This window comes from Giraffa tippelskirchi, chromosome 6 (assembly GCF_054371585.1).
Source record: "Giraffa tippelskirchi isolate mGirTip1 chromosome 6, T2T-mGirTip1v1.2.pri, whole genome shotgun sequence".
NCBI lineage: Eukaryota > Metazoa > Chordata > Mammalia > Artiodactyla > Giraffidae > Giraffa > Giraffa tippelskirchi.
In genome coordinates, this window is record NC_137280.1 from 126,736,867 (window position 1) to 126,760,022 (window position 23,156).

Consider the following 23,156-nt stretch of genomic DNA (forward strand, 5'->3'; position numbering starts at 1 on the left):
GAACCAGGGACATGTTCTCCCGGGGCTGCAGCTTGCCGTGTAGCCTCCAGGGAGTGACTCTGCAGTGGTCATTCCCAGTTTTCCTCCAATTGCCATTTCAAAATTCTGACATAGATTCTGAGGAAGAACAAGCACAGCCTGGTTTTCGAGCAGCTGTTTGTGTCCCCGGTGGTACTGAAGCAGTACTTTGTGCTCATTGATTAATCAGTGCAGACACTGCTTCTGCCCCTGTGGACCTGGTAGCCAAGGTGGGGGTAAGTGGCTTTGTCCACTCCTCCCTGGGTGCAAGGGCAGGAATGTGCTGGATCAATGTCACCCTTCTGGGTGCCTGACATCACTTGTTTGCCTTTGATGTCCATCGGCCAAAAGAAGTTATTCATCTCTGAGCATGAATAACACAAACAGGCTGGATTTTTCCAGGCTTCCAAAGTGAGTTCTCTGAAGAGATGAGATTATGCACCCTAGGCCAGAGCAGCTGATGCAGAGCATGGGGTTCTGGGGGCTGTGAGGGGCCTGCTCACCCAAGTTAGGGTCAGAGGCCCCGAAACACACTTCGCAGCATTCTTTTCAGATGTAACGTGCTCCTTTCTAGAGCTATGAGGAGTGACAGAGGCTGGGAGATCCCACTGCTATCCTTGGTTTTGGCTTTTCCACTCCCAAGATTGAACCAGTCGCTCATTTATTGAGCACTTACTATGTGGCTCAGCTCTGTTCTAGACACTGGGGATATAGCAGGGAAAAAGAGAGACAAGGCCTACCCTCCTGAGGCTTACCTTCTAGTAGGGAAGATGGATCAAAGCAAACTTTAAAAAAAAATTGACAAGATGATACAGACTGGGGTCAGTGCCATGAAGGAAATAGAGATAGAATAGGGAGTAACAGGAGAGAAAGCCTCTTTAATGAGTTGACAAGAGACATGAGGCCTGAAGGACAAAGAAGTCTGCTATATAAAGAACAGCAGGGAAAGTACTCCAGGCAGATGGAATAGCAATTGCAAAGTCCCAGAGGCAGGAAAAGGCGTGGAATGGCCGAGGCATGGAAGAGAGGCCAGTGGGGCTAGAGCTTGTGGGGGATATGAGAGGAGTGGGAGGATCTTGTCCCACGAGGCTCCCCCAGCTGCTGTCACCTTCCTGAAAGTCTCCTCTCTTCTCCACAGTGGACTCCACTTGCCCCAGAGACTCATCCTTGCTAAGCCAAGTCTATCTCCTCTGCTGGAAGGAAAGGAAGGGAATTCTTTTGTGACTGTCAGGACACATGGTAAAGGCATGGCATTTAGTTTGACATCAGGACTCACTCATGGTTTATGTCAACAGTGGCTGGCGTCGATGAGAAGTTTCCGAATGATGGGAAAGGTGTGTGTGTGTCTGGTAGGGAAGACACCTGACAGGCTACAGACTCCAAGCTGGAATTCCCATTGCCACAGACCTGTCTTTCTGCTTCTCATGTGAAATCCTGAATAAGGCACATTTTGGCTTTAAGTCCTTTGTACTCCTTCTTTATATTCTCTGCCTATTTTCATACCTGTGTCTGCCCACTTCCACCCTTTGCCACAAGGGGTCTGCCTGGGCTTATTGCCCCCACTTCTTTCCCCTTCACAACTTGAATCTTGACCATTCTCCACAGCCCTGCTGAATGACCCTACTGACTGCTGACCTGTTTCTGTAGCTTCAGGAAAAGTTCAGCAGGCAAAGGAGAGGTTACATTCATGAGACCACTGTGTGTCCTTCAAGTTATGCCAAAGAAGGTTGGGCTTGGCTGCCTGGTCAACCCCAGTCTGAGCCTGGCCCGGCTGCCAAGGTCTTGAATTAACCTCATCTATGGGAGACAGTGGTCCCTATTTAGAATCTAAAATGCTGCACACAGTATGTCAGCAAATTTTCAAAACTCAGCAGTGGCCACAGGACTGGAAAAGGTCAGTATTCATTCCAATCCCAAAGAGGGGCAATGCCAAAGAATGTTCAGACTACCGTAGAGTCATGCTCATTTCACATGCTAGTAAGGTTATGCTCAAAATCCTTCAAACTAGGCTTCATCAGTACATGAACCAAGAAATTCCAGATGTACAAGCTGGATTTTGAAGAGGCAGAGGAACCAGAGATCAAATTGCCAACATGCATTGGATCATGGAAAAAGCAAGGAAGTTCCAGAAAAACATCTACTTCTGCTTCATTGACTATGCTAAAGCCTTTGACTGTGTGGATCACAACAAACTGGAAAATTCTTAAAGAGATGGGAATACCAGACCACCTTACCTGTCTCCTGAGAAACCTGTATGCAAGTCAAGAAGCAACAGTTAGAACCAGACGTGGAACAGTAGACTGGTTCCAAATTGGGAAAGGAGAACGACAAGGCTGTATATTGTCACCCTGCTTATTTAACTTCTGTGCAGAGTACATCATGTCAAATGCTGGGCTGCATGAACCACAAGGTGGAATCAAGATTTCTGGGAGAATTATCAACACATCAACACAACAACCTCAGATGTGCAGATGTAACTTAGCAGACAGATGTGCAGACAAAACTTAGCAACTAAACAACAAAAACAGTGAGGCCATAACGAACACCTAGAACATGCTGTTGAGGGGGCCATGGCTGGAACACTGTTTGGGAAGGGGTCTGGAACTTGATTCCCTAATGGTGATGTACCCAACACTAGGTTTATGAGCTCAGGAAGCCTAATGTCTTCCTTTGGGGCTGACCCACTGTTGAATCACGCCATCAACTTCCCTGCCCTTTGTTGAAATCAGAGTTTACCCTTCAGAGGATTGCCTCCTTCTCTGGCTTTCTGTGGCTCTCAGCAAAGGACCTAAATCCTCAACATGGCCACCATGGTTCAGCCTCCGTCTGTGCCTCTTCTTCCCTGCCTTCTAGCCGCACAGCCTCCCCTCCGCTCCTTGGTGAAGCCACATTTCTCACACCATGTGATCGTCCCTCATGCTCTGCCTGTAATAGAGCGTGGACTGAGTGCAGCCCTTAGCACACAGCCAATGCTCTGTGCTATTACCCACCGTGTTACCAGGCAAGGGTTACCATGGGCCCGTTGGTCCTGCCCAGCCTTTGGTTGGTGGGGCAGTGGGCCCTTCCCCCAATCAGCCAACTGGCAATAAGCAACCCTTAGTAGTCCTGTTCAGTCATTGGTTGATGCCGTGGTGGGCCCCGCCCACAAGCAACCAACTGTCAGTGAGCGGCCGTTAGTGAAGCAATTCAGCCAGTGATTGGTGGAGTGGTTGTCATCAGGTGTAGAGTGAGGTAAGAAGGGGATCTCGGCCTTCTCCCTGGGGCCCTTCAGCTCACCCAGCCTTGGTCCAGCAGGTGAGTTGAGGGCTCGGAGAGTAGGCAAAGGGCTGTGTCCTCTCCAGGGCCACCCATTGGCTGTGAGGCAGCCAACCGTGGACCTTTCCCGCACCCCCACCTCTGTTAACTAATGGCTATGGCAGTCTGCATGGGACAGTCTGTGGGTCCGCCCTTAACCTAGCCCCCACCTCCCACCCCCTCCCACCTCCTCAGGCGGCCTGAGGAGCCTGAGGGTCACTGGGTCCTAGGCACCTGGCTACCTCAGCGATGATGGCTGAACAGGGTCTGGGGACCTGGCTCTGAGGGAACTGCCAACTCAGTTCTGCCTCCTTTTAGCCAATATCTGGACCTTGGAGGAGGAGAAGGAGGAAAGTTGGGACCTGGCCCTTGTCAGAATAGAGAATAATATTTATTTGTTAGAGATTTACAGGAACATGGTTACCTGACAATGACCTGACCTCCAGAACAAAAGATCTGACACCAAGAAATTTGCAACAGATAACCATGCCCCTCCTTCACCTTTCCTAGAAAGTGGCTTTGCTGAAAGCTTTTGGGGAATTTGGGGTTTTTAAGTTTTTTAAGGCTACCCAACTACCCAACTACCCATGTCCTTGCATGGCCTTGCAATAAGCCTTTCTCTGTTCCAAACTCTGACATTTTGGTATTGTTTGGCCTCACTGTGGTTCGGGCACATGGACTTGCATTTTTGTTAATGTTCTCTCCACCCGAAACTTTCAGCCCTTACCCATCTGACCCCTGCCCATCGTCCAGATCTCATCCCAAGCATCACCTTGTCACTGAAGCTTTTCCAGACACCCTGACTTGGTCCAGTGTGCTGCCCTAAGCTTTCAGAGAGACCACTCAGGAGAATTCGTGCAGGATGGATGTCGATGGCCCCACCTAGCCTCTTGCTTTTGTGCAGGTAGAAACTGTCAGTCCCAGGCTCTGCGGCCTGCTCCTGGCACACAGGAGGGCCCCACAGATGAACTGCCTGACCTGGACTGCTCAGGAGTGGACTCCAGGCTGCCCATCCTGGTCTGCACCCTCTCCTCTTTCTCTGTGTCCTCCTGTCTTCTTTTTTTCTTTGCTTTTCCTTCCCTTCTTCCTCTCCATCCTTTCTATCCATTCCTTCTTCCTTCTTGGCCTCGGGCTTACCTGTGGCTCCCCAGAACACTATTTAAGTCAACAGAAAAGCACTCAGAGTTAAAGAAATAGTTGCCACAACTTGGCAGAATGTGTTGGTCAACTAGATCACCCCAGACCCAGGGCCTCGAGAGGAGATCTGACTCCTACTATGATCATTTTCTAAGGCTGCTGTAACAAGTACAAGAGACTGGGTGGCTTAAACAACAGAAATTTCTTGTCTCACAGTTCTGAAGGCCAGAAGTCCAAATTCAAGGTATTCGCAGGGTTGGTTTCTCCTGAGCGCTGTGAGGAAAGGATGTGGTCCAGGCCTTTCTTCTTGACATGTAGATGGCTATCTTCTCCCTGTGTCTTGTCATGTCCTTTTCCCTCGGTGTGTGTCATTATGGCTCAATTTCCCCTTTTTAAAAGGAGACCAGTCATACTGGATTAGGATCCACCCTAATGACCTCATTTAAACTTGATGACCTCTGTCAAGACACTGTCTCCAAATAAGGTCACATACTGAAATACTGGGGGTTAGGACTTCAACCTGCGAATGTGAGGGGGTGCACAGTTCAACCCATAACTACTGCCTTCCAACTACCCATTGCCCCCACCCTTTTTGGCTTATTGAATGAGATAAAAATAGGGAACAACAAGGGTACGTCATCTTCCGAAGAAATTATGTGGGAGTTTCGGGATGGGGGAGGACAAGATAGGAATATGAAGGGGAGAAAGACACTGAAGGGTGAGAAAAGAGGGTTGAACTGACAAAGAACTAAAACTACCCTCACATATTTGTGAGGGGCTCCGTGGCTATGCTATGGAGATCTGCGGGGCCTGGGTTCCTATCCGAGATCTGCCACATACTGGCAGTGAGGTCTTTACCCTCACTTGTGAAATATGATAATAATAGTACCTAACTTATGGGATGGTTGTAAAGGGCTTAGCACTGTGCCCAGCACCTGATAACTTAGTAGTAGTAGATGGGCTGTTACTGTTGTTCCCATAGTGGAGGTTTAGCCTAGGTAAAACAGTGGTTCAGGAAGAAGGCCAAGTCAAAAAAGAGGCTAATCGCCACTGATTCAGGCCACATGACTCTGTTCTCATTAAAAGCAGTGAAGACAGGGAACCAGAGCAACGGTGAGCCCCGGGCTTCTTCAGCTGTGACCTGTCAACCGAAGGCATCAGAACCAGCTGGGCCCTACCCAGGAAATGCAGAATCCTGGGCTCCTTGTGAACCCAGCTATGTCAGTACTTATGTGGGTAGTTCCCAGGAACCTGATGTTTTAACGTTTTAAAATTAATTTTTGGCTGCTCTGGGTCTTTGTTGCTTTGCATGGGCTTTCTCTAGTTACTGGGAGCGAGGGCTACTCTTCCCTGTGGTGCACAGGCTTCTCACTGAGGTGTCTTCTCTTGTTGCAGATCACAGGCTCTAGGTGCATGAGCTTCAGTAGTTGCGGTGCACAGACTCAGTAGTTGTGGCTCACGGGCTTAGTTGCTCCACAGCCTGTGGGATCTTCCTGGGGCAGGGATTGAACTCATGTTTCCTGCATTGGCAGGGGAATTCTTATCTGCTGCCCCACCAGAGAAGCCCAACAGATTTTTTTTTTATTAATAATTAACTTATTTTTTGAAATATAGTTGATTTATCATGTGTTAATTTCTTCTGTACAGCAGAGTGATTCAGTTATATGTGTATATACATTTTAAAAATATTCTCTTCCATTATGGCTTATCACAGGGCATTGAATATAGTCCCCTGTGCTATATATATGTATATATATATAGTAGGACCTTGTTGTTTATCCATGCTGTGTATAATAGTTTACACTTGCTAATCCCAAACTCCCATTCCATTCCTCCTCCCCCTTCCCTTTCAGTTCAGTTCAGTTGCTCAGTCATGTCCCACTCTTTGCGACCCCATGGACTGCAGCACGCCAGGCCTCCCTGTCCATTACCAATTCCCAGAATTTACTCAAACTCATGCCCATTGAGCCAGTGATGGCATCCAACCATCTCATCCTCTGTCGTCCCCTTCTCCTCCTGCCCTCAATCTTTCCCAGCATCAGGGTCTTTTCCAATGAGTCAGCTCTTCACATCAGGTGGCCAAAGTATTGGAGTTTCAGCTTCAACATTAGTTCTTCCAATGAATATTCAGGACTGATTTCCCTTAGGATGGGCTGGTTGGATCTCCTTGCAGTCCAAGGGACTGTCAAGAGTCTTCTCCAACACCTCTGTTCAAAAAGCATCAATTCTTCGATACTTAGTTTCCCTTTAGCAACCAAAAATCTGTTCGCTATGAATCTGGTGTTTTAAACAAGCTCCCATGTGATTCTTATGCACATTAAAATTTGAAAATGCCTGGGCCAAACCATGGGTTCTGGAGCAGCAAGGGTGAGTCTTGTCCATCAGTCATCCCCACATCTACACAGCTCTGGTACAAAATAGGCATACCTTCCCATCGCCAGCATTCCTTAGGTGAAGTCAGAGAGGTGGACTTGAGCAACTATGCATAAAACAAATCTCTGTGTCATGTTTTAAACATTCAACTTAGAGAGATTACATTAGCAGCCTTTTGCATCACTAGAAACTTCACTGTGCCCAGATGCTAAGTTCTTTATTGCCCATTCCTCTTCTCTCCATAGCTGGAGTCACCTAGTCTTGATCTTAGGCTTAGCTCAAGATGACCTCTGACCTTAGGCTGGAGGTTTGTCAAGAGCCCTGTCCCAGCACCCTTGCTGTGTCCTTGTCTCTGTTGTTAGGCACCATTTTCTTTCTTCTTGGTACCATCCTCTTGTAGGAAAACCTGTGGCCCACCTTGTCCCCCAGGGCCTGCATTCATGTCTTGTTCCTAAACACCCAATCCCAAAGGTCATGAGTCCTCAAGGCTGAGTTTCTGCCTCCAGTCCAATCCAGGGTCTTGCCATCTCTTGACAGAGCTTCCAAATCCTGGCCTACTATCTAGGGCCTTCAAGAATCATCTTTTCCTGAAGTCCATCTGTCACCAAACTCTACCTGCCTCTCAGAACACCTCCAATGATCCCCCAAAATGTAGATGACACACCAGTTAGGAGCACAGCCTAGGTATAAGTTCGGCTCTGCCACTTTTTAACTGTGTGACCATAGGCAAATGGCCAGACCTAACAAGCTCGATTCCTGCAGCCATGAGAGCCCTACTTCACGGAGTTGTTACCAGAATCTGGTGAGGTCACATACAGAGTCAAGAATGGTACCTGGCTCATGTAAAGGCTCAAGAAATGCTGGCCACCAGCACAGAAGCTCCTCTATTCTGAAAGCTCAGAAATGTAAGCAAAACACCACACCAAGCAAAAGCATCTCCGTGTTGCCCAGAAGGTGGCACTGGTGGTCACACAGAGAGTCACTTTGGACCTTAGAACAAATGGACTTGTGAGCAGCCTTTTCAGAACTCACCTTTCAATAATAATAACAACAACAGATACTTAAATTTTGCTCACTATTAACCAGCCACTGAGCTAAGAGCATTTACTCATTTGAGCCTTTCAATTATAAGGTTAGTACTTTATTGCCCCATTTTATAGATGAGAAACCTAAGGCACAAGGTCACAGGACTAGTGTCAGAGTCTGAATTTGAACCCTGGCTTCCTACCTGCAGAGTCTATGTTCTTAACCACTGTTCTGCTGGCCTCTCTTAAGTGGTAACAGGAATCAAGGTAATTACCCTCCCCTCCTTCCCTCTTCTCCTGCTGTAGGCCAGATGCTTGTCCTTGTTCCTGTACCTCAACCTCCCAGCTGAGTTGGACATCTTGCCAGCCCAGGTTCATTCACTCTTACCTGCCTACCCAGTTAAGTCCCCGCCTTTCTCTATGGTTGGATAGGCTGAATCCAGTCCCATGGGACACCTTGCCACAGTATTTGATGAACTTAATGAGTGATACTTTTCTAAGGAAAAATAGTCATTCACCTATACTTTATATGTCATGGATAGTTGTTAGATTTACGTAAAACAGGCTATGTCTGTAGCCCGAATGGCTACAGATTATTTTTCCAGTAGCTTAAATCAAGGAGTATTTCATTAGCCAAGCAGTGCCTATTTGATGATGTGGAGGGAGTGTGCCTTCCCCTCTGCATGGTCCCTGACTGCTGGAAGCTGGCACAGTGGGGCTGGCAGCTCCATGACCCTTAACCATTTATTCAGGATCCACAGAAAGCAGAGTGAAAAAACACATCTCTGTCCTGGCATCAGACATTCCTTCTCTGGGTGTAGATAGAGCATATAGGTGTCTGTCCACTCTCACCATGGAAATATCATCATCAGAGTTTGTGCTGCCTGCCTGTGAAATCAAGCCACTTAATCAGCTGGATACTTCCTCCTTGAATCCTTTTTGGAAGCTGGCAAGCCATATATACATATATGCACACCAGGTCTGGGAGGAAGTTTATAAGTAACTCAGTGTCTTCTCCCTTAATTTTTTGTGTGTTAACTTTGCTTTTGATATGATACTCCATTTGCAAATCCTTTTCTTAATGCTAAAAAGGCAGCATCAATAGAAAACAGTTTCCCTGAGTCTACCCACTGCCCTTAGCAGCAGATCTGGCAACTTTGCCTTCAGATACATGATCTCAAAAGGGGGATTTCCTTGAGAGCCCTCAATGACCGACAGAAAGAAAACAAAGGAAGTTTGTGACTGTGAATCACAGTCTCCACCAAAATCCACATTCATTCACCCAGACAGCCACTTTGCTAGACACCACTCAGCCTAGCTGATTTCTCTCTAACCCTTTGCCACCACTGGGCTGGGTCACCCTCATTCAGAACCCGGATGCTTGTGTCCGCCCACCGGTGTTCGTGGAGCTAAATCATGAACATTTGTGTCCCTAGAGCAAATGAAAGGGAGAGTACTAGTCACCATAGCAGGAAGGTGGGGGTGGATTTAAACAACTGGAGAGAGCACAGAGCGAGCTCTTGCACCTGATAGATGAGATGGGTGTGTGCCCTCTTGAAAAACGGGTCCTTAATTTTTTTAGTTCTGGATTTTTCAAGTGTTCTATCTCGAAGCCTTGCATACTTTCAGCATGTAATAGTGACGTGGGTGTGGATAGCATCAGTGCCAGAGAATGTGCCCAGTGGCTAGCCATTCCCCTTCCCTCTCTGCCGGTGCCTATCTGGAGGGGCACTGAGATGACGGTGTGATTTTCAAAGATTAGAAGGATGGTAGGAAGTAATCCAGGTGACCAGCGGCACCACTGGAATCCCACCCTCTCAAGCATACTCAGATAATTGCATAGTTCATCCTAACACTTATATCAAAATGTTGACTAAATCTAAGGTGCCCACCCAGTAGACAGGGTTTCTAAGACGGCTGAATTTCCAGGCTACTTAAGAGGGTGAGTATGACAAGCAAAATAATGCTAGCCATGCTCAGTAGGGCTACAGAGTCCTGCCAAACCACAAAGGTTTTAGTGAATGAGAGCCTTCTGCCCCCTCCGGTCCTCATAGCCAGCAGTGGGGGATGAAGATAAAGGAGGAAGCATGCTGCATGATTATTCTCACAGGCTCTGCACTCCAGGTGCTGTTTTTTTACATGTCTGTGATGTTAGCCAGCCTTTCTTTTTTTTCCCCAAGAAGCCTTATACTTGCACTCAGACACACACACACACTCGGACACACACTCAAACACACAGACACACAGACTCTCTCTCTCTCTCTCTCTCTCTACCTCAGCACTGGATATATAACCTGCTCTCTGCTCCCAAGAGTAGAAACCCTGATTCGTACCTGAACAGCTTGCAGGCTGAGGGCTTTTCCTCTCCAGTCGAAGGGAAAGGGGATCCTCTCAGTCTCATCCACCCTGCGTTGTCACTGTCACTGTGCCGCGACTGCTTCTCCAGCAGCCCCAAGCTGGCTCTCTGCACCTCCCAGTGACTGCAGCTCTGTGTGGGGAGAGGGGACAGGCTGTGGCATGTACATCAGGTTGCTGATCCGCCTCCAAACACCGTACTCCAGAGCGGGCTCCCAGTCCTGCAGGGCTGTGTGGGAAGCAGGGAGGCAGGCAGGGGGCTGAGTGTGCAGCCTGTAGGTCTCTCTCCAGCCCTGTTTTGATCGGCAGAGGGGACCTGCCTTTAGACAGCTACCTACACTGACCCTGCCCACAGGAATGCACACGGAGTACCCCTAGCCTTGGGCAGCCAACAGCAGGCCCAGGGACTCAGAGCTCGTGGCCAGTGGGAAAGGGAGGCAGAGACAGCAGACAGCAGCGGCAGCTCTCCTGGGTGTTATTTTAACGTGGTTTGTCTTGGGGCAAATGGCTGCACTGAATGGACTACTAGCCCGTCTGAGCAGATTCCTGTTTATTTTGAGGCCTCAGTTGGCAAGGAAACAGCAGGTCATGGCTCAGAGACACTCCTCTGCAATCAGAAGACTGCTGGATGAAAAGCAATCCTTTTCTGTTCTGACTTCTGGCATCTCTGCACAGGGTGTAGATGTCTGCCTGTCTCTCTGTCTGTCTGTCCCTGTTTTGCAAAGCCACTTGAGGCAATGGCCATGCAGTTTAGAGCTGGGGAGGGGCTGCATAGAGAATATTTCTGCCCTTTCTCACCAGTGGTCAAACCTGTCCCTGCTGAACTAAGCAAATCATCAGGTGGGGTTTCTTCAGTGGACCACAGTCATCATCTTTGTGCCCCTGGCCAGGATGGGGTAAGGAAGAGGGGAAGCTGCTTGTATGAATGACTTTTGGCTACAACATGAGGAATGAACCTGGGCTGAAAGGCTATGGATCAGGAGGTATCTCTGAAGAGACCAAATGGAAACATGATTAATAGTTTCCTATAATTGACAAAGAGTCCTGTTCCTGATGCAGGCATTTGAGCCTGGGACGTGTCACTGGGAGAGTGTGTATGTGTACACACGCATACAAGCATGCCCACCTTGTGATTCAGATAGGAGGTACAGATTGACCTGTTGGAACTAGAAATATATTCGCTGGTTTCTCCCTTCTCTGGGAAGGTGGAGATGGAAAACTGTTCTCCAAAGTTATCAGGGAGCAGCCAGGGAGACTTCATGTGCCTCTGAAGGAAGGAGCTCAGAAAAGCTCACCTCCTGTGACAAAGAATTAGAAGCACAGACAAACATATCTCTGATAATGGATGAAGCACAGCTCTGCTAAAAGGGACTTGAGAGGTACAGGAATAATTGATTTTTCTAAACTTTATTAATAGGAACCTCAATGAACTGTCAAAGGTCCTTTTGACAAAATTTAAAATTTGCTTTTAAAAAAATAGTAATCTTCTTAAGCATCTGCACGATTCCAAAGGACCTTCCAGATCATAGATGAAGATATTTTAGATAGTCGTCTTCTTAATATTGGAGAATTGTTTTGCTGCTTCCAGGGTACATGTGAGCTGTTTTTAGCCACATGGAATGAATGATAGGTGGTAAAGTTAGGAAGTACCCTAAATCTTCCCTGCAAGCTGCTGTGATTATGGTGACAATCAAATGTGCCCAAGTGTGTAACAATACCTCGAACACCAGTAATGCAAGTGTAAGTCATTATTTTAGTATTGTTTCTTCATTACATCTAGTCGTCAAATGCTATTAAGGAAAAAAAGCCAAAAAATCACACAGCTCCTAGGCAAACATAGGTAAATGCAATCCCTAGCTACTGATATAAACCAATTAATTTACTACTATCAGGTGTTGTTTTGCAGTGTTCCTGTCCAAATACTGGGAAATCATGATATCTCAGTTCCTTAAAGTACTTAACATAATTCTCCTCAATACTGAATTTTTAATGTTTTAATTTAACATCTCTCAAGTTCCATATTTGCTTCAATTTCCGTGTCAAGTGTGTAGATTTATCTTTTTTAAAAAATTTATTAAAGTATAGTTAATTTACAATATTGTGTTAATTTCTGCTGTACAGCAAAGTGATTTAGTTTTATATACATATATATATACACACACATACACATATATATATTATTTTTCATATTCCTTTCATTATGGTTTATCACAGGATATTGAATATAGTTCCCTGTGCCATACAATAGGACTTGTTGTTTATCCCTTCTATATGTAATAGTTTGGATCTGCTACAACTCCAACCTCCCACTCCATCCCTCTTCCACCTCCCCTTCCCCATAGCAACCACAAGCCTGTTCTCTATGTCTGTGAGTCTGTTTCTGTTTCATAGATATGTTCATTTGTGCCATAGTTTAAATTCCACATATAAGTGGTATATGGTGTTTGTCTTTCTCCTTCTGATTTATTCTACTTAGAATGATAATTTCTAGTTCCAACCATGTTGCTGCAAATGGCATTATTTCATTCTTTTTTATGGCTTTGTAGTATTCCATTGTGTATATATACCACACCTAGATTTATCTTTTAAATAATATATATTCAGATGCTTGGAATCATGAGATATGAAATGTTAATGCTTCCTGGTCCTTCTGTTATTTAGCATGGTAAAGGATGGGAGGTTTCCTAGTTTAAAAGTCTGGCCTCAGAATAGCCCCCTAGCTCTGGGCTAGGAAATAGTCAATGGAAATAATAGCCGTCAAAGCCTCTTGTTAAGCATTCACAAGCCACTAGATCCTATAGAGAGTATGTAACAGAAACCACAGCTTCCTTCAAAGCTCTTAGACCACTTTCAAAGCCATTAAAACCATTTAAGGTTGTGAAGTAATTAAAACTTTATATGTGCACTTACTAGCACTACAGAGGGTAGGTCTGAGAAAAGAAGAAAATGACAGATTTGGAAGACCAGCAAAAGTCCTAGTAGAAGTCTGGTAGGTTTATCCACAGAGGTGTGGCCTTGGCCAGAGTCAGCCATGTCTACAGTGTTGTGGCTGGTGCTGGAGGTGAGATTTTTCCTTCCCCGACCTGAGAGATTGACTTACTGCCAAGCACTTCAGCAGTTGCCATTACAGAAAGTGATTCTAAACCTTTTATAAGAGCTTTAGAAGGACAGGAAAAGTAAAATGTGGCATTTCTATATATTTTTTCTTATTCTGTGTTCAGCGCCTCTGAAAATCAGACATAAAACTATCACTTTTTAACTGCACCAACATGAAAGAGGAATCAGAGCATGATAGATTCAACAGGACTCCAAATGTCTGCAGGAAATACATTTTCTTTCTCTCCCGGCATAACACATAAGCCCTGGCTTCTTGTCTTTGAGTCTTGAGGCTGATGTTCAGTATCTGCTTTAAAGTTTCCCCGTCATTCATCCTGTTTACATAAACAATGCAGTTACATGAAATGCATACCAGACACTGCATTTTCTTTCTAATCTCGTTTGACCTTGTTTGGACTCAACAAATCCTAATCAGCTGACAGGAGAAATCAGATGCTGCCTGCCTCTCTCTCCCCCCAGCAAAGTATTTCCTTCTGTTTATGCTCAATCATGCAATTAAATGAAGGGCACGCTGGCCTCCTGGTGAACCAGCTGCCAAGATGATGGAGGGAAGCAATTTGACAAACAGGGCACAGGGAAACACAGCAGACATTCACAGGAAATTGTATTAGTTGCCCAAGGAGACCCAACAGACACAAACATAACCAGAGCTGTGGGATAGAAATGGGGTCTAGAGGTTCTCAAGTGGGAAGGTGCCTCGCTCAAATCTCACTGTAACTCAAGAGCAGAAATTTGTCCCAGTTTGTCAGCCTGGCTCTCAGCGACTGCAGGAGAGGATGCTTGGAGAGAGTCACACCCAAGAGAAGTAGGCTTTCTTTTTCTGATACTGGTACCCATTGCCTAGTCAATGTTTTCCTCGATCTCAGCTTTTCAGTTTTATTTTAAAATATTTTATCTTTAAATAAAAGGAATGCTTTGTGCATATATAAAAAATGTACAGTTTACAGAGAGGTACAAAATGACCCTCACTAACCCCCTTCTTCCCAAAGATAATCACTATTCACTTTTTTTCTGGATCCTTTGAGGGGCAAAAATGTCTTTATACACCTGAATGTGTTTGTTTGAAAGCAATTTACTAGGCAGAGTGTCCTGCATTGTTTGTTTTTCACTTAATACTAGATCTTTGCATATAGGTGTGGTCTATCCAGGCACCAGTACTCCTTGCCTGGCTTGCTGCAGTACCTCCTTGCTGGCTTCCCTGCTTCTGCCCTTACTCCCTATAGTTCATTCCAGAGGAATCCTGCTAAAAGGTAAAAGGGATTGTGTTTCTATTTGAACAGAACTGCCCAGTGCCTTTCCCTGGCACTAAGAACAAAAGCTAAGCTTGCTGTCACCACTTGCATCTTCAGGTCCATCCCTGATTCATTTCTCTTTGTGCTCTAGTCTCCCTGCTCCTCATACAAGCCAAATGTGGTCCTACCTCAGGGCCTTTGCACTTCCTGTTCCCTCCACCTCAAGGGCGTGGATTTCTTTTCTGCCCCTCGATTGTTTACATGGTTGGCTCTTCCTTATCGTTCTGGTCTCACTTCAGACCCTCCTCCCTGACCACCTGTTCTAAATTAGCCTCTTATAGATCTTTCTTTTTCTTCATAGATCTTATTACTATCTGAGAATTATCATGTTCAGTTATTTGTTGACTTATTGTGTGTCCTCCTGACACACACACTAAAATGTAATGTCCATGAGAAGAGCCAGGGATTTTATTTGTCTGTTCACCCTTATATTTCCAGTACCTAGACCAAGGGTTCTCACATTTGAATGTGCATCACAATACCAGATAACTGGACCTCAACTCCAGAATTTCTCATTCAGAAGGTCTGGAGTAGGCCTGAGAATTTGCATGTCTAAGAAGTTCCAGGTGATTCTGAGGCTGCTGGTCCATGGGCCAGACTGAGAACCACCAGTCTGCATAGTGCCTGGTTACACGGTGGGTGTTGCTTATACATTTATTATGTGAATACACAAGTCTGCACAGAAGAATCTGCTACTTTCTTTGGAATGGCAGTTTTATTTTCAGTTTATCATTTATTTATATTTATTGGACTATAAACCTCCAGTTCTTTGTGACAGGAGGGCTCCAAGTTCTGTCAGCTAAAGTGATGTATTAGCTCCATTCATTTGTCAGCAGATGATTAAAAACCTAAAGTGTTACAGGCCCAGGGGAACCAGTGAGAGGCATTCATCGTTCTTTGCCTTAGTAACACCTCAAAGCCAAAGGTGGTGGGATTCTCGCTTGACATGTGACAGAGTATTTTCCCTGTGGGTAAGTACTCAGGCCTCCCCCGTATTTGTTTAACAACTATCCTGTTGACTTGGCTTAGGCCTTGATACATTGGAATATATACAACACACACACACACACACACACACACACACACACACACACTTTCATGTTGAATTTCAGGAAGTTACAAGATGCCTCAAGTCCATTTTAATCTAAAATTTTAAAACTCCTGATCTAATCATTGGCTATGTACTTGGCAAAACAAAGACAACCTAGATCCTCAATTTGTTAAATTCCTGATGAATAAAAGTTTATTAAATGTAATCAGACAAACCTTAGAGGACAACATTAGAAAAAAGCATTAGAGGAAATCATTAGTTAATAAGGTTTACCATCTTAGATTGGAGAATGCTTTTTGAAGCATATTTTGAAACCCAGAAACAAAAATAGAGTAGTGAGATCGATTCCATAAAACTTAAAATGATCTTTGCAAGAAAAAGGAGAATAAGATCCTTCTAGTCTAAATTCCAGGGAGAAATCTGTGCATCCTGTTTTCCATCTATATTTTTTCCATTTGAATTGTCTGGGGGACCTATAGGCAAGCTCAGTGGGATGAGACATAAGCTTATCAGAGCAGACAGGGTAAGACTACATTCTTCAACAAAGCCGTTTTGTCACTTCATTATTTCATTAGCCGTGGTTTGGGTTTGTTTTTTTTTTGAGAGAGACATTTTATTGAGATATAGTTCACATATCATGCAGTTCATCCATTTAAAGTGTGCAGTTAAGTGGTTTTAGCATATTCCCAAAGTGGTGCAACCGTCTCCACTGTCCAATTTAGAACACTTTTGTCATCCCTCAAAGAAACCCTCATACCCATTAGCAGTCATTTGTCATCCCCTCCCCTGCTCCCGCCAGGCCTACACAACTACTTTCTGTCTCTATAGATTTTCCTGTTCTGGCCATTTCGTATAAATGGGATCATATAGTATGGGTTTCTTTTCCTTAAAAAGCAGAACGTCTTTAAGGCTTATCCATATTGTAGCTTGATTCACATTTATCAGAATATCATTCCTTTTTATTGCTGAGTATTTCATGTGTATGGATATGTCCCATTTTATTTGTTCATCAATTAAAGGATATTTGGCTTGTTTTCTCTGTTTAGCTATGATGAGTAATGGTGCCGTGAATGTGTGGTGTCCAAATTTTCATGTGAACATACGTTTTTATTTCTCTTGAGTCTAGCAATGGTTTTTCTCTTAAAAGATTTACCCAAAACATTTTACTTATATAATTCTTTTGGTTTTAGTTTTGTTCTATCATGATCACTTGGGGAAGCAAGAAGGCTTGTATCCTAAGGACTTCAGAACTCCTCTGCCCTGAGTTTGGGCCCTCCTTGCTTCTGTGTAATTGGGGATGTGACTTCATCTCACTGAGCCTCACTTGTGAGGAAGCCAGCTCTCTGATCCTGTCAGGGATACTGTGAGGATTAATGACACAAACCCAATAGGATCTGCTCTTGAGAAGATACTATCCCACAGGAGTAGGTTCCTGTGCATCAGAGAAACAAGATACCCTCAGGCCAGGCAGGGGCTCCCCAGCACCACAGGTGATGGCATCAGCCAAGAGGCCAGTGGGTGAATGCAGAGGCACAGATGGTATAAAAAAAATACTGTTTACTTGAGATTTGGGTTTACTCTGCGATCTGAATTTGGTTGCATTCTAAATCCTTCAGACCACCCTCTGCAGGAGGCCCTGGCTTGGTCACCCTGTTCAGAGGGCAGGAGAAAGGTCAGGGCCATGCTCAGTGATGGGCAGCCAGATGAGCAAACAAATTCTAAAGCCCACCCTCCAGCTAACATTTTCCCAAAGACCACTCTAATCAAGTGAAGTGAAGTGAAGTGAAGTCACTCAGTCGTGTCCGACTCTTTGCGACCCCATGGACTGTAGCCCACCAGGCTCCTCCGTCCATGGGATTCTCCAGGCAAGAATACTGGAGTGGGTTGCCATTTCCTTCTCCAACTCTAATCAAAGACCTCATTTAATCAAAAAGTACCTTGCTTTGTGCAGAGTCCCAGAAGTACCTCCTTTTGTAAAATTCCTGTAAGCTTGACCTTCTTGTTGGCTCTGAGGTAGGCGTATGACCCCTCACCCCTGGATACAGTCTAATAAAGACCCCCCTGTAGAGGGAGCCCAGGTGGCAGGAGAGAAGGCTGAAATATTTGAGCTTCCTCATGGTCTCTGACCAATCGCTCGTCCCCTTCACTCTTTAAAATCAGGCAGCAGAAAGTGCTATTGATAAACAGGGAATTGATGAGTTTAATAGGAAAGAAGATGGGAGGCTTGCATGGGTTCTAACTTCCAGGCTACCACTTACTGTCTGATCTAGGACAAGTGACTAAGTTCTCTGAGACTAAAGTAAATGTCTGGATAGTAGTGGTATTTACTTCACAGGGTCACTGTGTGGACTTACTGAGAAGATGCCCATAGGGTCTCTAGTCTATCAGAGCTCTGTCAATGTTTGTCATAGTTATTATATTACTTGCAAAATAAGAATTAAGGATCTCAAATAATCTAGCCATCCTATCTAAGCTATTTAGTGACAAAGTGAAAGTCGCTCAGTCTTGTCCAACTCTTTGCAACCCAATGGACTATACAGTCCATGAAATTCTCCAGGCCAGAATACTCGAGTGGGTAGCCTTTCTCTTCTGCAGAGGATCTTCCCAACCCAAGGATCGAACCTAGGTCTCCCACTCTGCAGGTGGATTCTTGACCAACTGAGCTACCAGGGAAGCTCCTCCAAGCTGTTTAGGGAGGCTGTTTTTATTTTTATTTATTTTTACTAATTGGAAGCACCTAATATGTGTTAGACACAGCAGGTAGGGCTGGGGATGAAACTTAATTTTCCCCAGGAATGTAGAATTCAAGTTGGGAGAGAAACTAAGATACATGCATCTCTTAAAGAGCAGGTAAACAGTGATGGAATGCTGAGGGTCAGCGCTGCCCCAGCTCGGAGAGGAGAGGAGAAGAGAAGGTTGGATGGGCCAGATGAGGTGTCGGAGAGAAGGCATTGCAGAGGCCAGCCTTTGAAAGGCAAGATGGGTTCCCGTCAGCAGAGCAGAGGGAGGCAGAAGTGGACAAGGGTGGGGAAGGGGAAGGGGAGACCCATGTGAGCACAGCCACGTTGGGGGTCCAGTGGGTCTGGGCATGGTGGGTGGTCTGGGGACTGAGCCAGAGACAAGCCTTCTGATGTCTTTCCCACTCTCAGGAGTCTCTAGGGATGGCATACCATGGGATCTTTTAGTCACCTGTTTTACTAATTATCCTTTCTATGAGACTTTCTGTCACTTACACATTTTTGTGGACCCCTTAAGAGGGAGGAAAGAGGAGGGGCTATGTTGGAGGAGTTTTGGCTCTTAATCTGAATGGTCACCAAAAAAGCAGTACAAAGTGGTAACTGTTGACCCTAGCCGTCCCGCATCCAGACCCCTTCTTGTCTTTGGGGACCAGCCTTTCATTGCTTTCAGGTCATTTGGTTTTGGGTGGCGATGACTATACCCCTGTGGCATGGCTGGAAACAGTTCCCACATTGGTTCAGTGAAATGAGATCCCAGCTAGAACTCTTGGGAAAGTACAGCACCCATTCTTGTAGGGCAGCTGTGACAGTAGGGTGTCAGCCCTGAGCTGCTGGCAGCCATCCTCTACCAAGATGGATGCATCTTCCTGGAAATGGCATGATACAAGGATGCAAAGCAAGAAATGGAGAGAGACAGATTCAGGATACCATCATCTGAACACCTGGATCCCACCAAATTAAAACCTTGGCCATTTCAGTTACATGAGGAAAACATCGCCACCCTTTCTCTTTCTCTTTTTGTGTAAGTCTCTTCAAATTGGATTTCAGCCCATTGTCAAAGAATCTTGATTTATTCAAGGATTTATCTTGTTACCACCAGCATTTTGTTGGCTTACCCTTGGCGTAGATATTCATAGTCAAGAGCTGTGTCAAGGAAGAACAGTGTGTGCATGCAAGCGATGGAGACATCTCTCTGTACCTCCAAACAGGCCCCGTTACATGTCACGTGCTTGGGAGGCAGAGACATTAGGAAGAGAATATAAGATTCTGAAAAAATGTCTTTCTTCTTCTTCCCTTGACTCTGCTTACAGAGCAGGTCTCCCCCAAACCCTTGCTTTTTTCCAAAGAAAAGAATTTTTGGATCTGTTAAGTGTATTTTGCAGGGTTCCAAGACGTCAGGAGATAGGGAGGAGGTGAGGGGAAGGGAAACTCTGCAGATGCTCTTCGATCTCATTTGTGTTCTTCCCTTTTGCCCATTTACAAGGAATCAGCTGGCATCTTTTTTCTTTTTTTTTCCTATTTGATGCAGAGCTTTTTTTAAAAAACAAAACAAAACTAAGCATTAACATTACCGTAATGGGATTTGTTAATGATTTTCTGGGGAATATCTTTTTAAATCTCAGCAAAGATAATTCATTTGGTAGGAGCCCTTTCCTGCTTCCCTGCTAAGAATTCAACTCACCCAGTTCTTCCTGGAATCTAGCTAGTGTCTGAATGAGAGAGGGGAGTACAAGGAATGTTTCAGTCGAGCATCCATCACAGAGACTCAAGCCTGCCACCAACTGAGGTCAGGGAGAAGAGGGTGGGGGAGAGCATTCAAGCAGAGCAAAAGCCTGAAGTCAAGCAGAAAGTCCACAGTAATCTGAGCCCCTTGGAGAAACGAATGTACTCACCTCTGTGCTTTGGCTCTGGGGCACGTTCTTTCTGGGGTGTTAGCAGCTGCGGCAGCCTACGGCATCCACACTGTCCTAGCAGGACTGCAGCAGGCAGGCCTCTGCAGGAGGAAGGGAGTTCCCATCCTCCATCAGAAGGGAGTGGCCTTCACCAAAGGAGGCGATGCCCTTATTCCCCTAGGGTCCAGACAGTTGGATCTGCTTGTCCTCCTGCTCCCTCTCTGATGTGTATGGAGCTCAGGGAAGCCCCCAGAGGAGGGCTACGTACAGATCACACACCACACTCGCCCTTTTCCAGGTTGTTTCTCAGCTTTGGGGAGCCTGGGGAGGGAGGCAGCGGAGTGTGTCGTGAAGCCACTCTCTTGGGGCCCCTACTAGAGCGGCTAGTGGACCCACAGAAAGCCCAAGGACGAATACTTGCGTATTTATTTCTCCCCTTCTCATGTGATCTTATTTTTGGACCAAACACAAAAGCTATTTGGGGGCTGGACAGCTGCCAGGTAAAAGGACAGTTATCTCATCCAACTTGTCTCCGTGCCTCTCTCTGAACTGTCCCTGTTACCTTTCCCCATGTAAGGCAGAAGGGGGAGGCGGGGCTTGCTCTGAACCTTACTGTTAATATATCTGAGCAATTAGTCTAAATTACTAACTTTATTTCAACCAATTCATCCCTACCCTTTAAGGTTTCACAGAGGATCGATCTAATGAACAAAGTCACTGTTTCTATGTCTGAGGCTACATGTATAGCCATCGTCTACATAGTACTGTAGACACAGAGACCCTGTTACCAACACTGGGTGGGACCTCAGCCCTGGAAGGCACTTGTAGTGATATGGAGGAGCGAGACTGTAACTCTAAATCTCTGATTCTGCCTGTTTCCCCTGGCTGCTTCTGCTTCTAACTCCTGGATTTGTAAAACTTACAATATGTAAATAGCTTGTTTTTTTTCCCCTTCTGATTTTTCCTCTTCAGACCTGAATGGGAAGCTCTGAAACGCTCATGCCCGACAAAATGCCAGTTTCATATCATCATCTTCGCCACCACCACAGTTATTTCTTGAGCCCTTGCGAAATGCCATTCCCATGCTGAGCTCTTTTCTTGTGTTGTCTCATTTATCCTCACAACAGCTCTGTGGAGAAGGTAATCCTGTTCCCACCTGACAACCAGAGAGGCAGAGGCCAGGAAGGTGAGCTTACCAAGAAGAGAGATCCCAGCCCCATCGGGCGACTCCAGAGCAGGAGTTTTCAGTCACTTTGCTCCCTGCCTCCTGAATCTATAAATCATTGAAATTTCACTGTTGTTTTCATCTCATAAGAATAACAAAAACCCACGTTTGATTCAGATCCATGACTTCACTTCTCAATTTCTTTTCTCAAACTCAGTTCTTGAAGGGGAGAAAGAATAAGGTTTACAGTCCCAGGCCCTGATTTGAGGTACAGGATGGAGAATGGCCTCCATTCTCTGTGGAGCCAGATTCCTGTGAATAATTCACTGTGCAAATACAACACACCAGAAAGGACTGGGCTGGGCTGCCCAAGCTGTGGTCCCCGCTGCATCCAAGGTGAATTGCCCTTTCTCTCTGCTATCTTGAGAGCCAGGGAGATAGAGCCTAGCAGCTTGTACAATACTTCCCTCTGCTGGCCACTGATATGAATTACCCCCCAGGATAATCAAGACTTTCCAATGGGCACACCAAGGAATATTTTTAGAGAACCAGTTTCCAGGTTCCTAGATCTTATAAGGTATCTTTTCCTAAAACTGGTTAGCCTGAGAACAATGTCTGTGTTCATAATAATCCTGTCCTTACTGGAAAGCATACCCCTCACTTTTCACAAATCTTAACTCAGGAGCCATAACCTCAAATGTGAAAATTTCTAGGTCCAAGTTTCCAGACAGAAAGGTTCCTTTAATAATTTAACTCAATTTCCTTCAATAACTAATTAAGGCAATTTTAAATTTCACAGATTTTTCTTTTCCATCCCTTGAATTTGAAGGAGAGTACTGTGAAAGTTGTAGAGGATATTAGAAATAAAAACAATAGGTTAATAGGTACATTTAAAGAATTATATCAGTTTAATTTTTTAAATCCAATATTTATAATATGCTGGAAGTTATTATCTTAATTCCATATGAACTTGGTGGTGACCATTTAGCATCAATTTTTAAATGTGAGTATAGGTAACAATTTTTCATAATTGCTTTAGAAGGCACAGGGGCAAAAATGGGTGAAGACTGTTGTAGCCTAGGGTGGCCCTTGTTGACTGATAATCTGCTCTTATCCACCCACCCATCCATCCATCTATCTTACCACCCATCTATCAAACACCCATTAAGCATCTACTATGTGTCAGGCATTGTGTTAGACACTGGATATAAAAATGGTGAGTAAGAACTGACATGTGATATGCCAAATTCGTACTTATGAGTCCCTGTAGGGAGTTGAGTGAAGGGAAACAGATTAATTTAGTAATTTCTCAAATAAATGTAAGGATTCACCTTTGATAAGTACTTCCAAGGAAGGGTATTCAGTGATGAGACAATGTATAATGAGGATTATATATATGTATATAATGTATATACATATACAATGTATATATACATTAGTGTATTAATGTGTATAACATATATAATGTACATAATGTATATAATGTCAATGTATAATGACACTATATAATGAAGATTGACCTAACTCATGGTGAAGATGTCAGGAATAAGATCTGAATTCAGAAAAAAGTATTCAGCAATCTATATGAAAATCCAGGAAGAAAGGGCATTTTAATGAGGCAGGATTGGCAAGAAGTAGGATCAACCTTTGCTGAATCAGTTGTTTTTTAGAAAGGGCGTTTACTCTTACACAAAACAGT

The 23,156-nt window shown here is 44.9% G+C and overlaps 2 protein-coding genes across 39 annotated transcripts in view; one reads left to right on the forward strand and one right to left on the reverse strand.

The window, feature by feature from the left end:
- FGF1 (fibroblast growth factor 1) overlaps positions 1-10,274 on the reverse strand; it is an 86,650-nt gene extending 76,376 nt beyond the window's left edge. For 3 of the 6 annotated variants that reach the window (XM_081504783.1, XM_081504780.1, XM_081504785.1), the window contains exon 1: positions 10,181-10,274. The gene's annotated coding sequence lies outside the window, so the exon portion shown is untranslated. Of the gene's footprint in view, positions 1-4,663; positions 4,820-10,180 lie in introns of those variants that run through there. The other 3 variants (XM_081504784.1, XM_081504781.1, XM_081504782.1) reach the window with 1 other exon arrangement.
- The window catches only part of ARHGAP26 (Rho GTPase activating protein 26), a 556,769-nt gene continuing 536,833 nt past the window's right edge, over positions 3,221-23,156 (forward strand). For 10 of the 33 annotated variants that reach the window (XM_081504685.1, XM_081504699.1, XM_081504662.1 and 7 more), the window contains exon 1: positions 3,221-3,312. The gene's annotated coding sequence lies outside the window, so the exon portion shown is untranslated. Of the gene's footprint in view, positions 3,313-18,507; positions 18,637-21,264; positions 21,479-23,156 lie in introns of all 33 variants that reach the window. The other 23 variants (XM_081504666.1, XM_081504696.1, XM_081504664.1 and 20 more) reach the window with 8 other exon arrangements.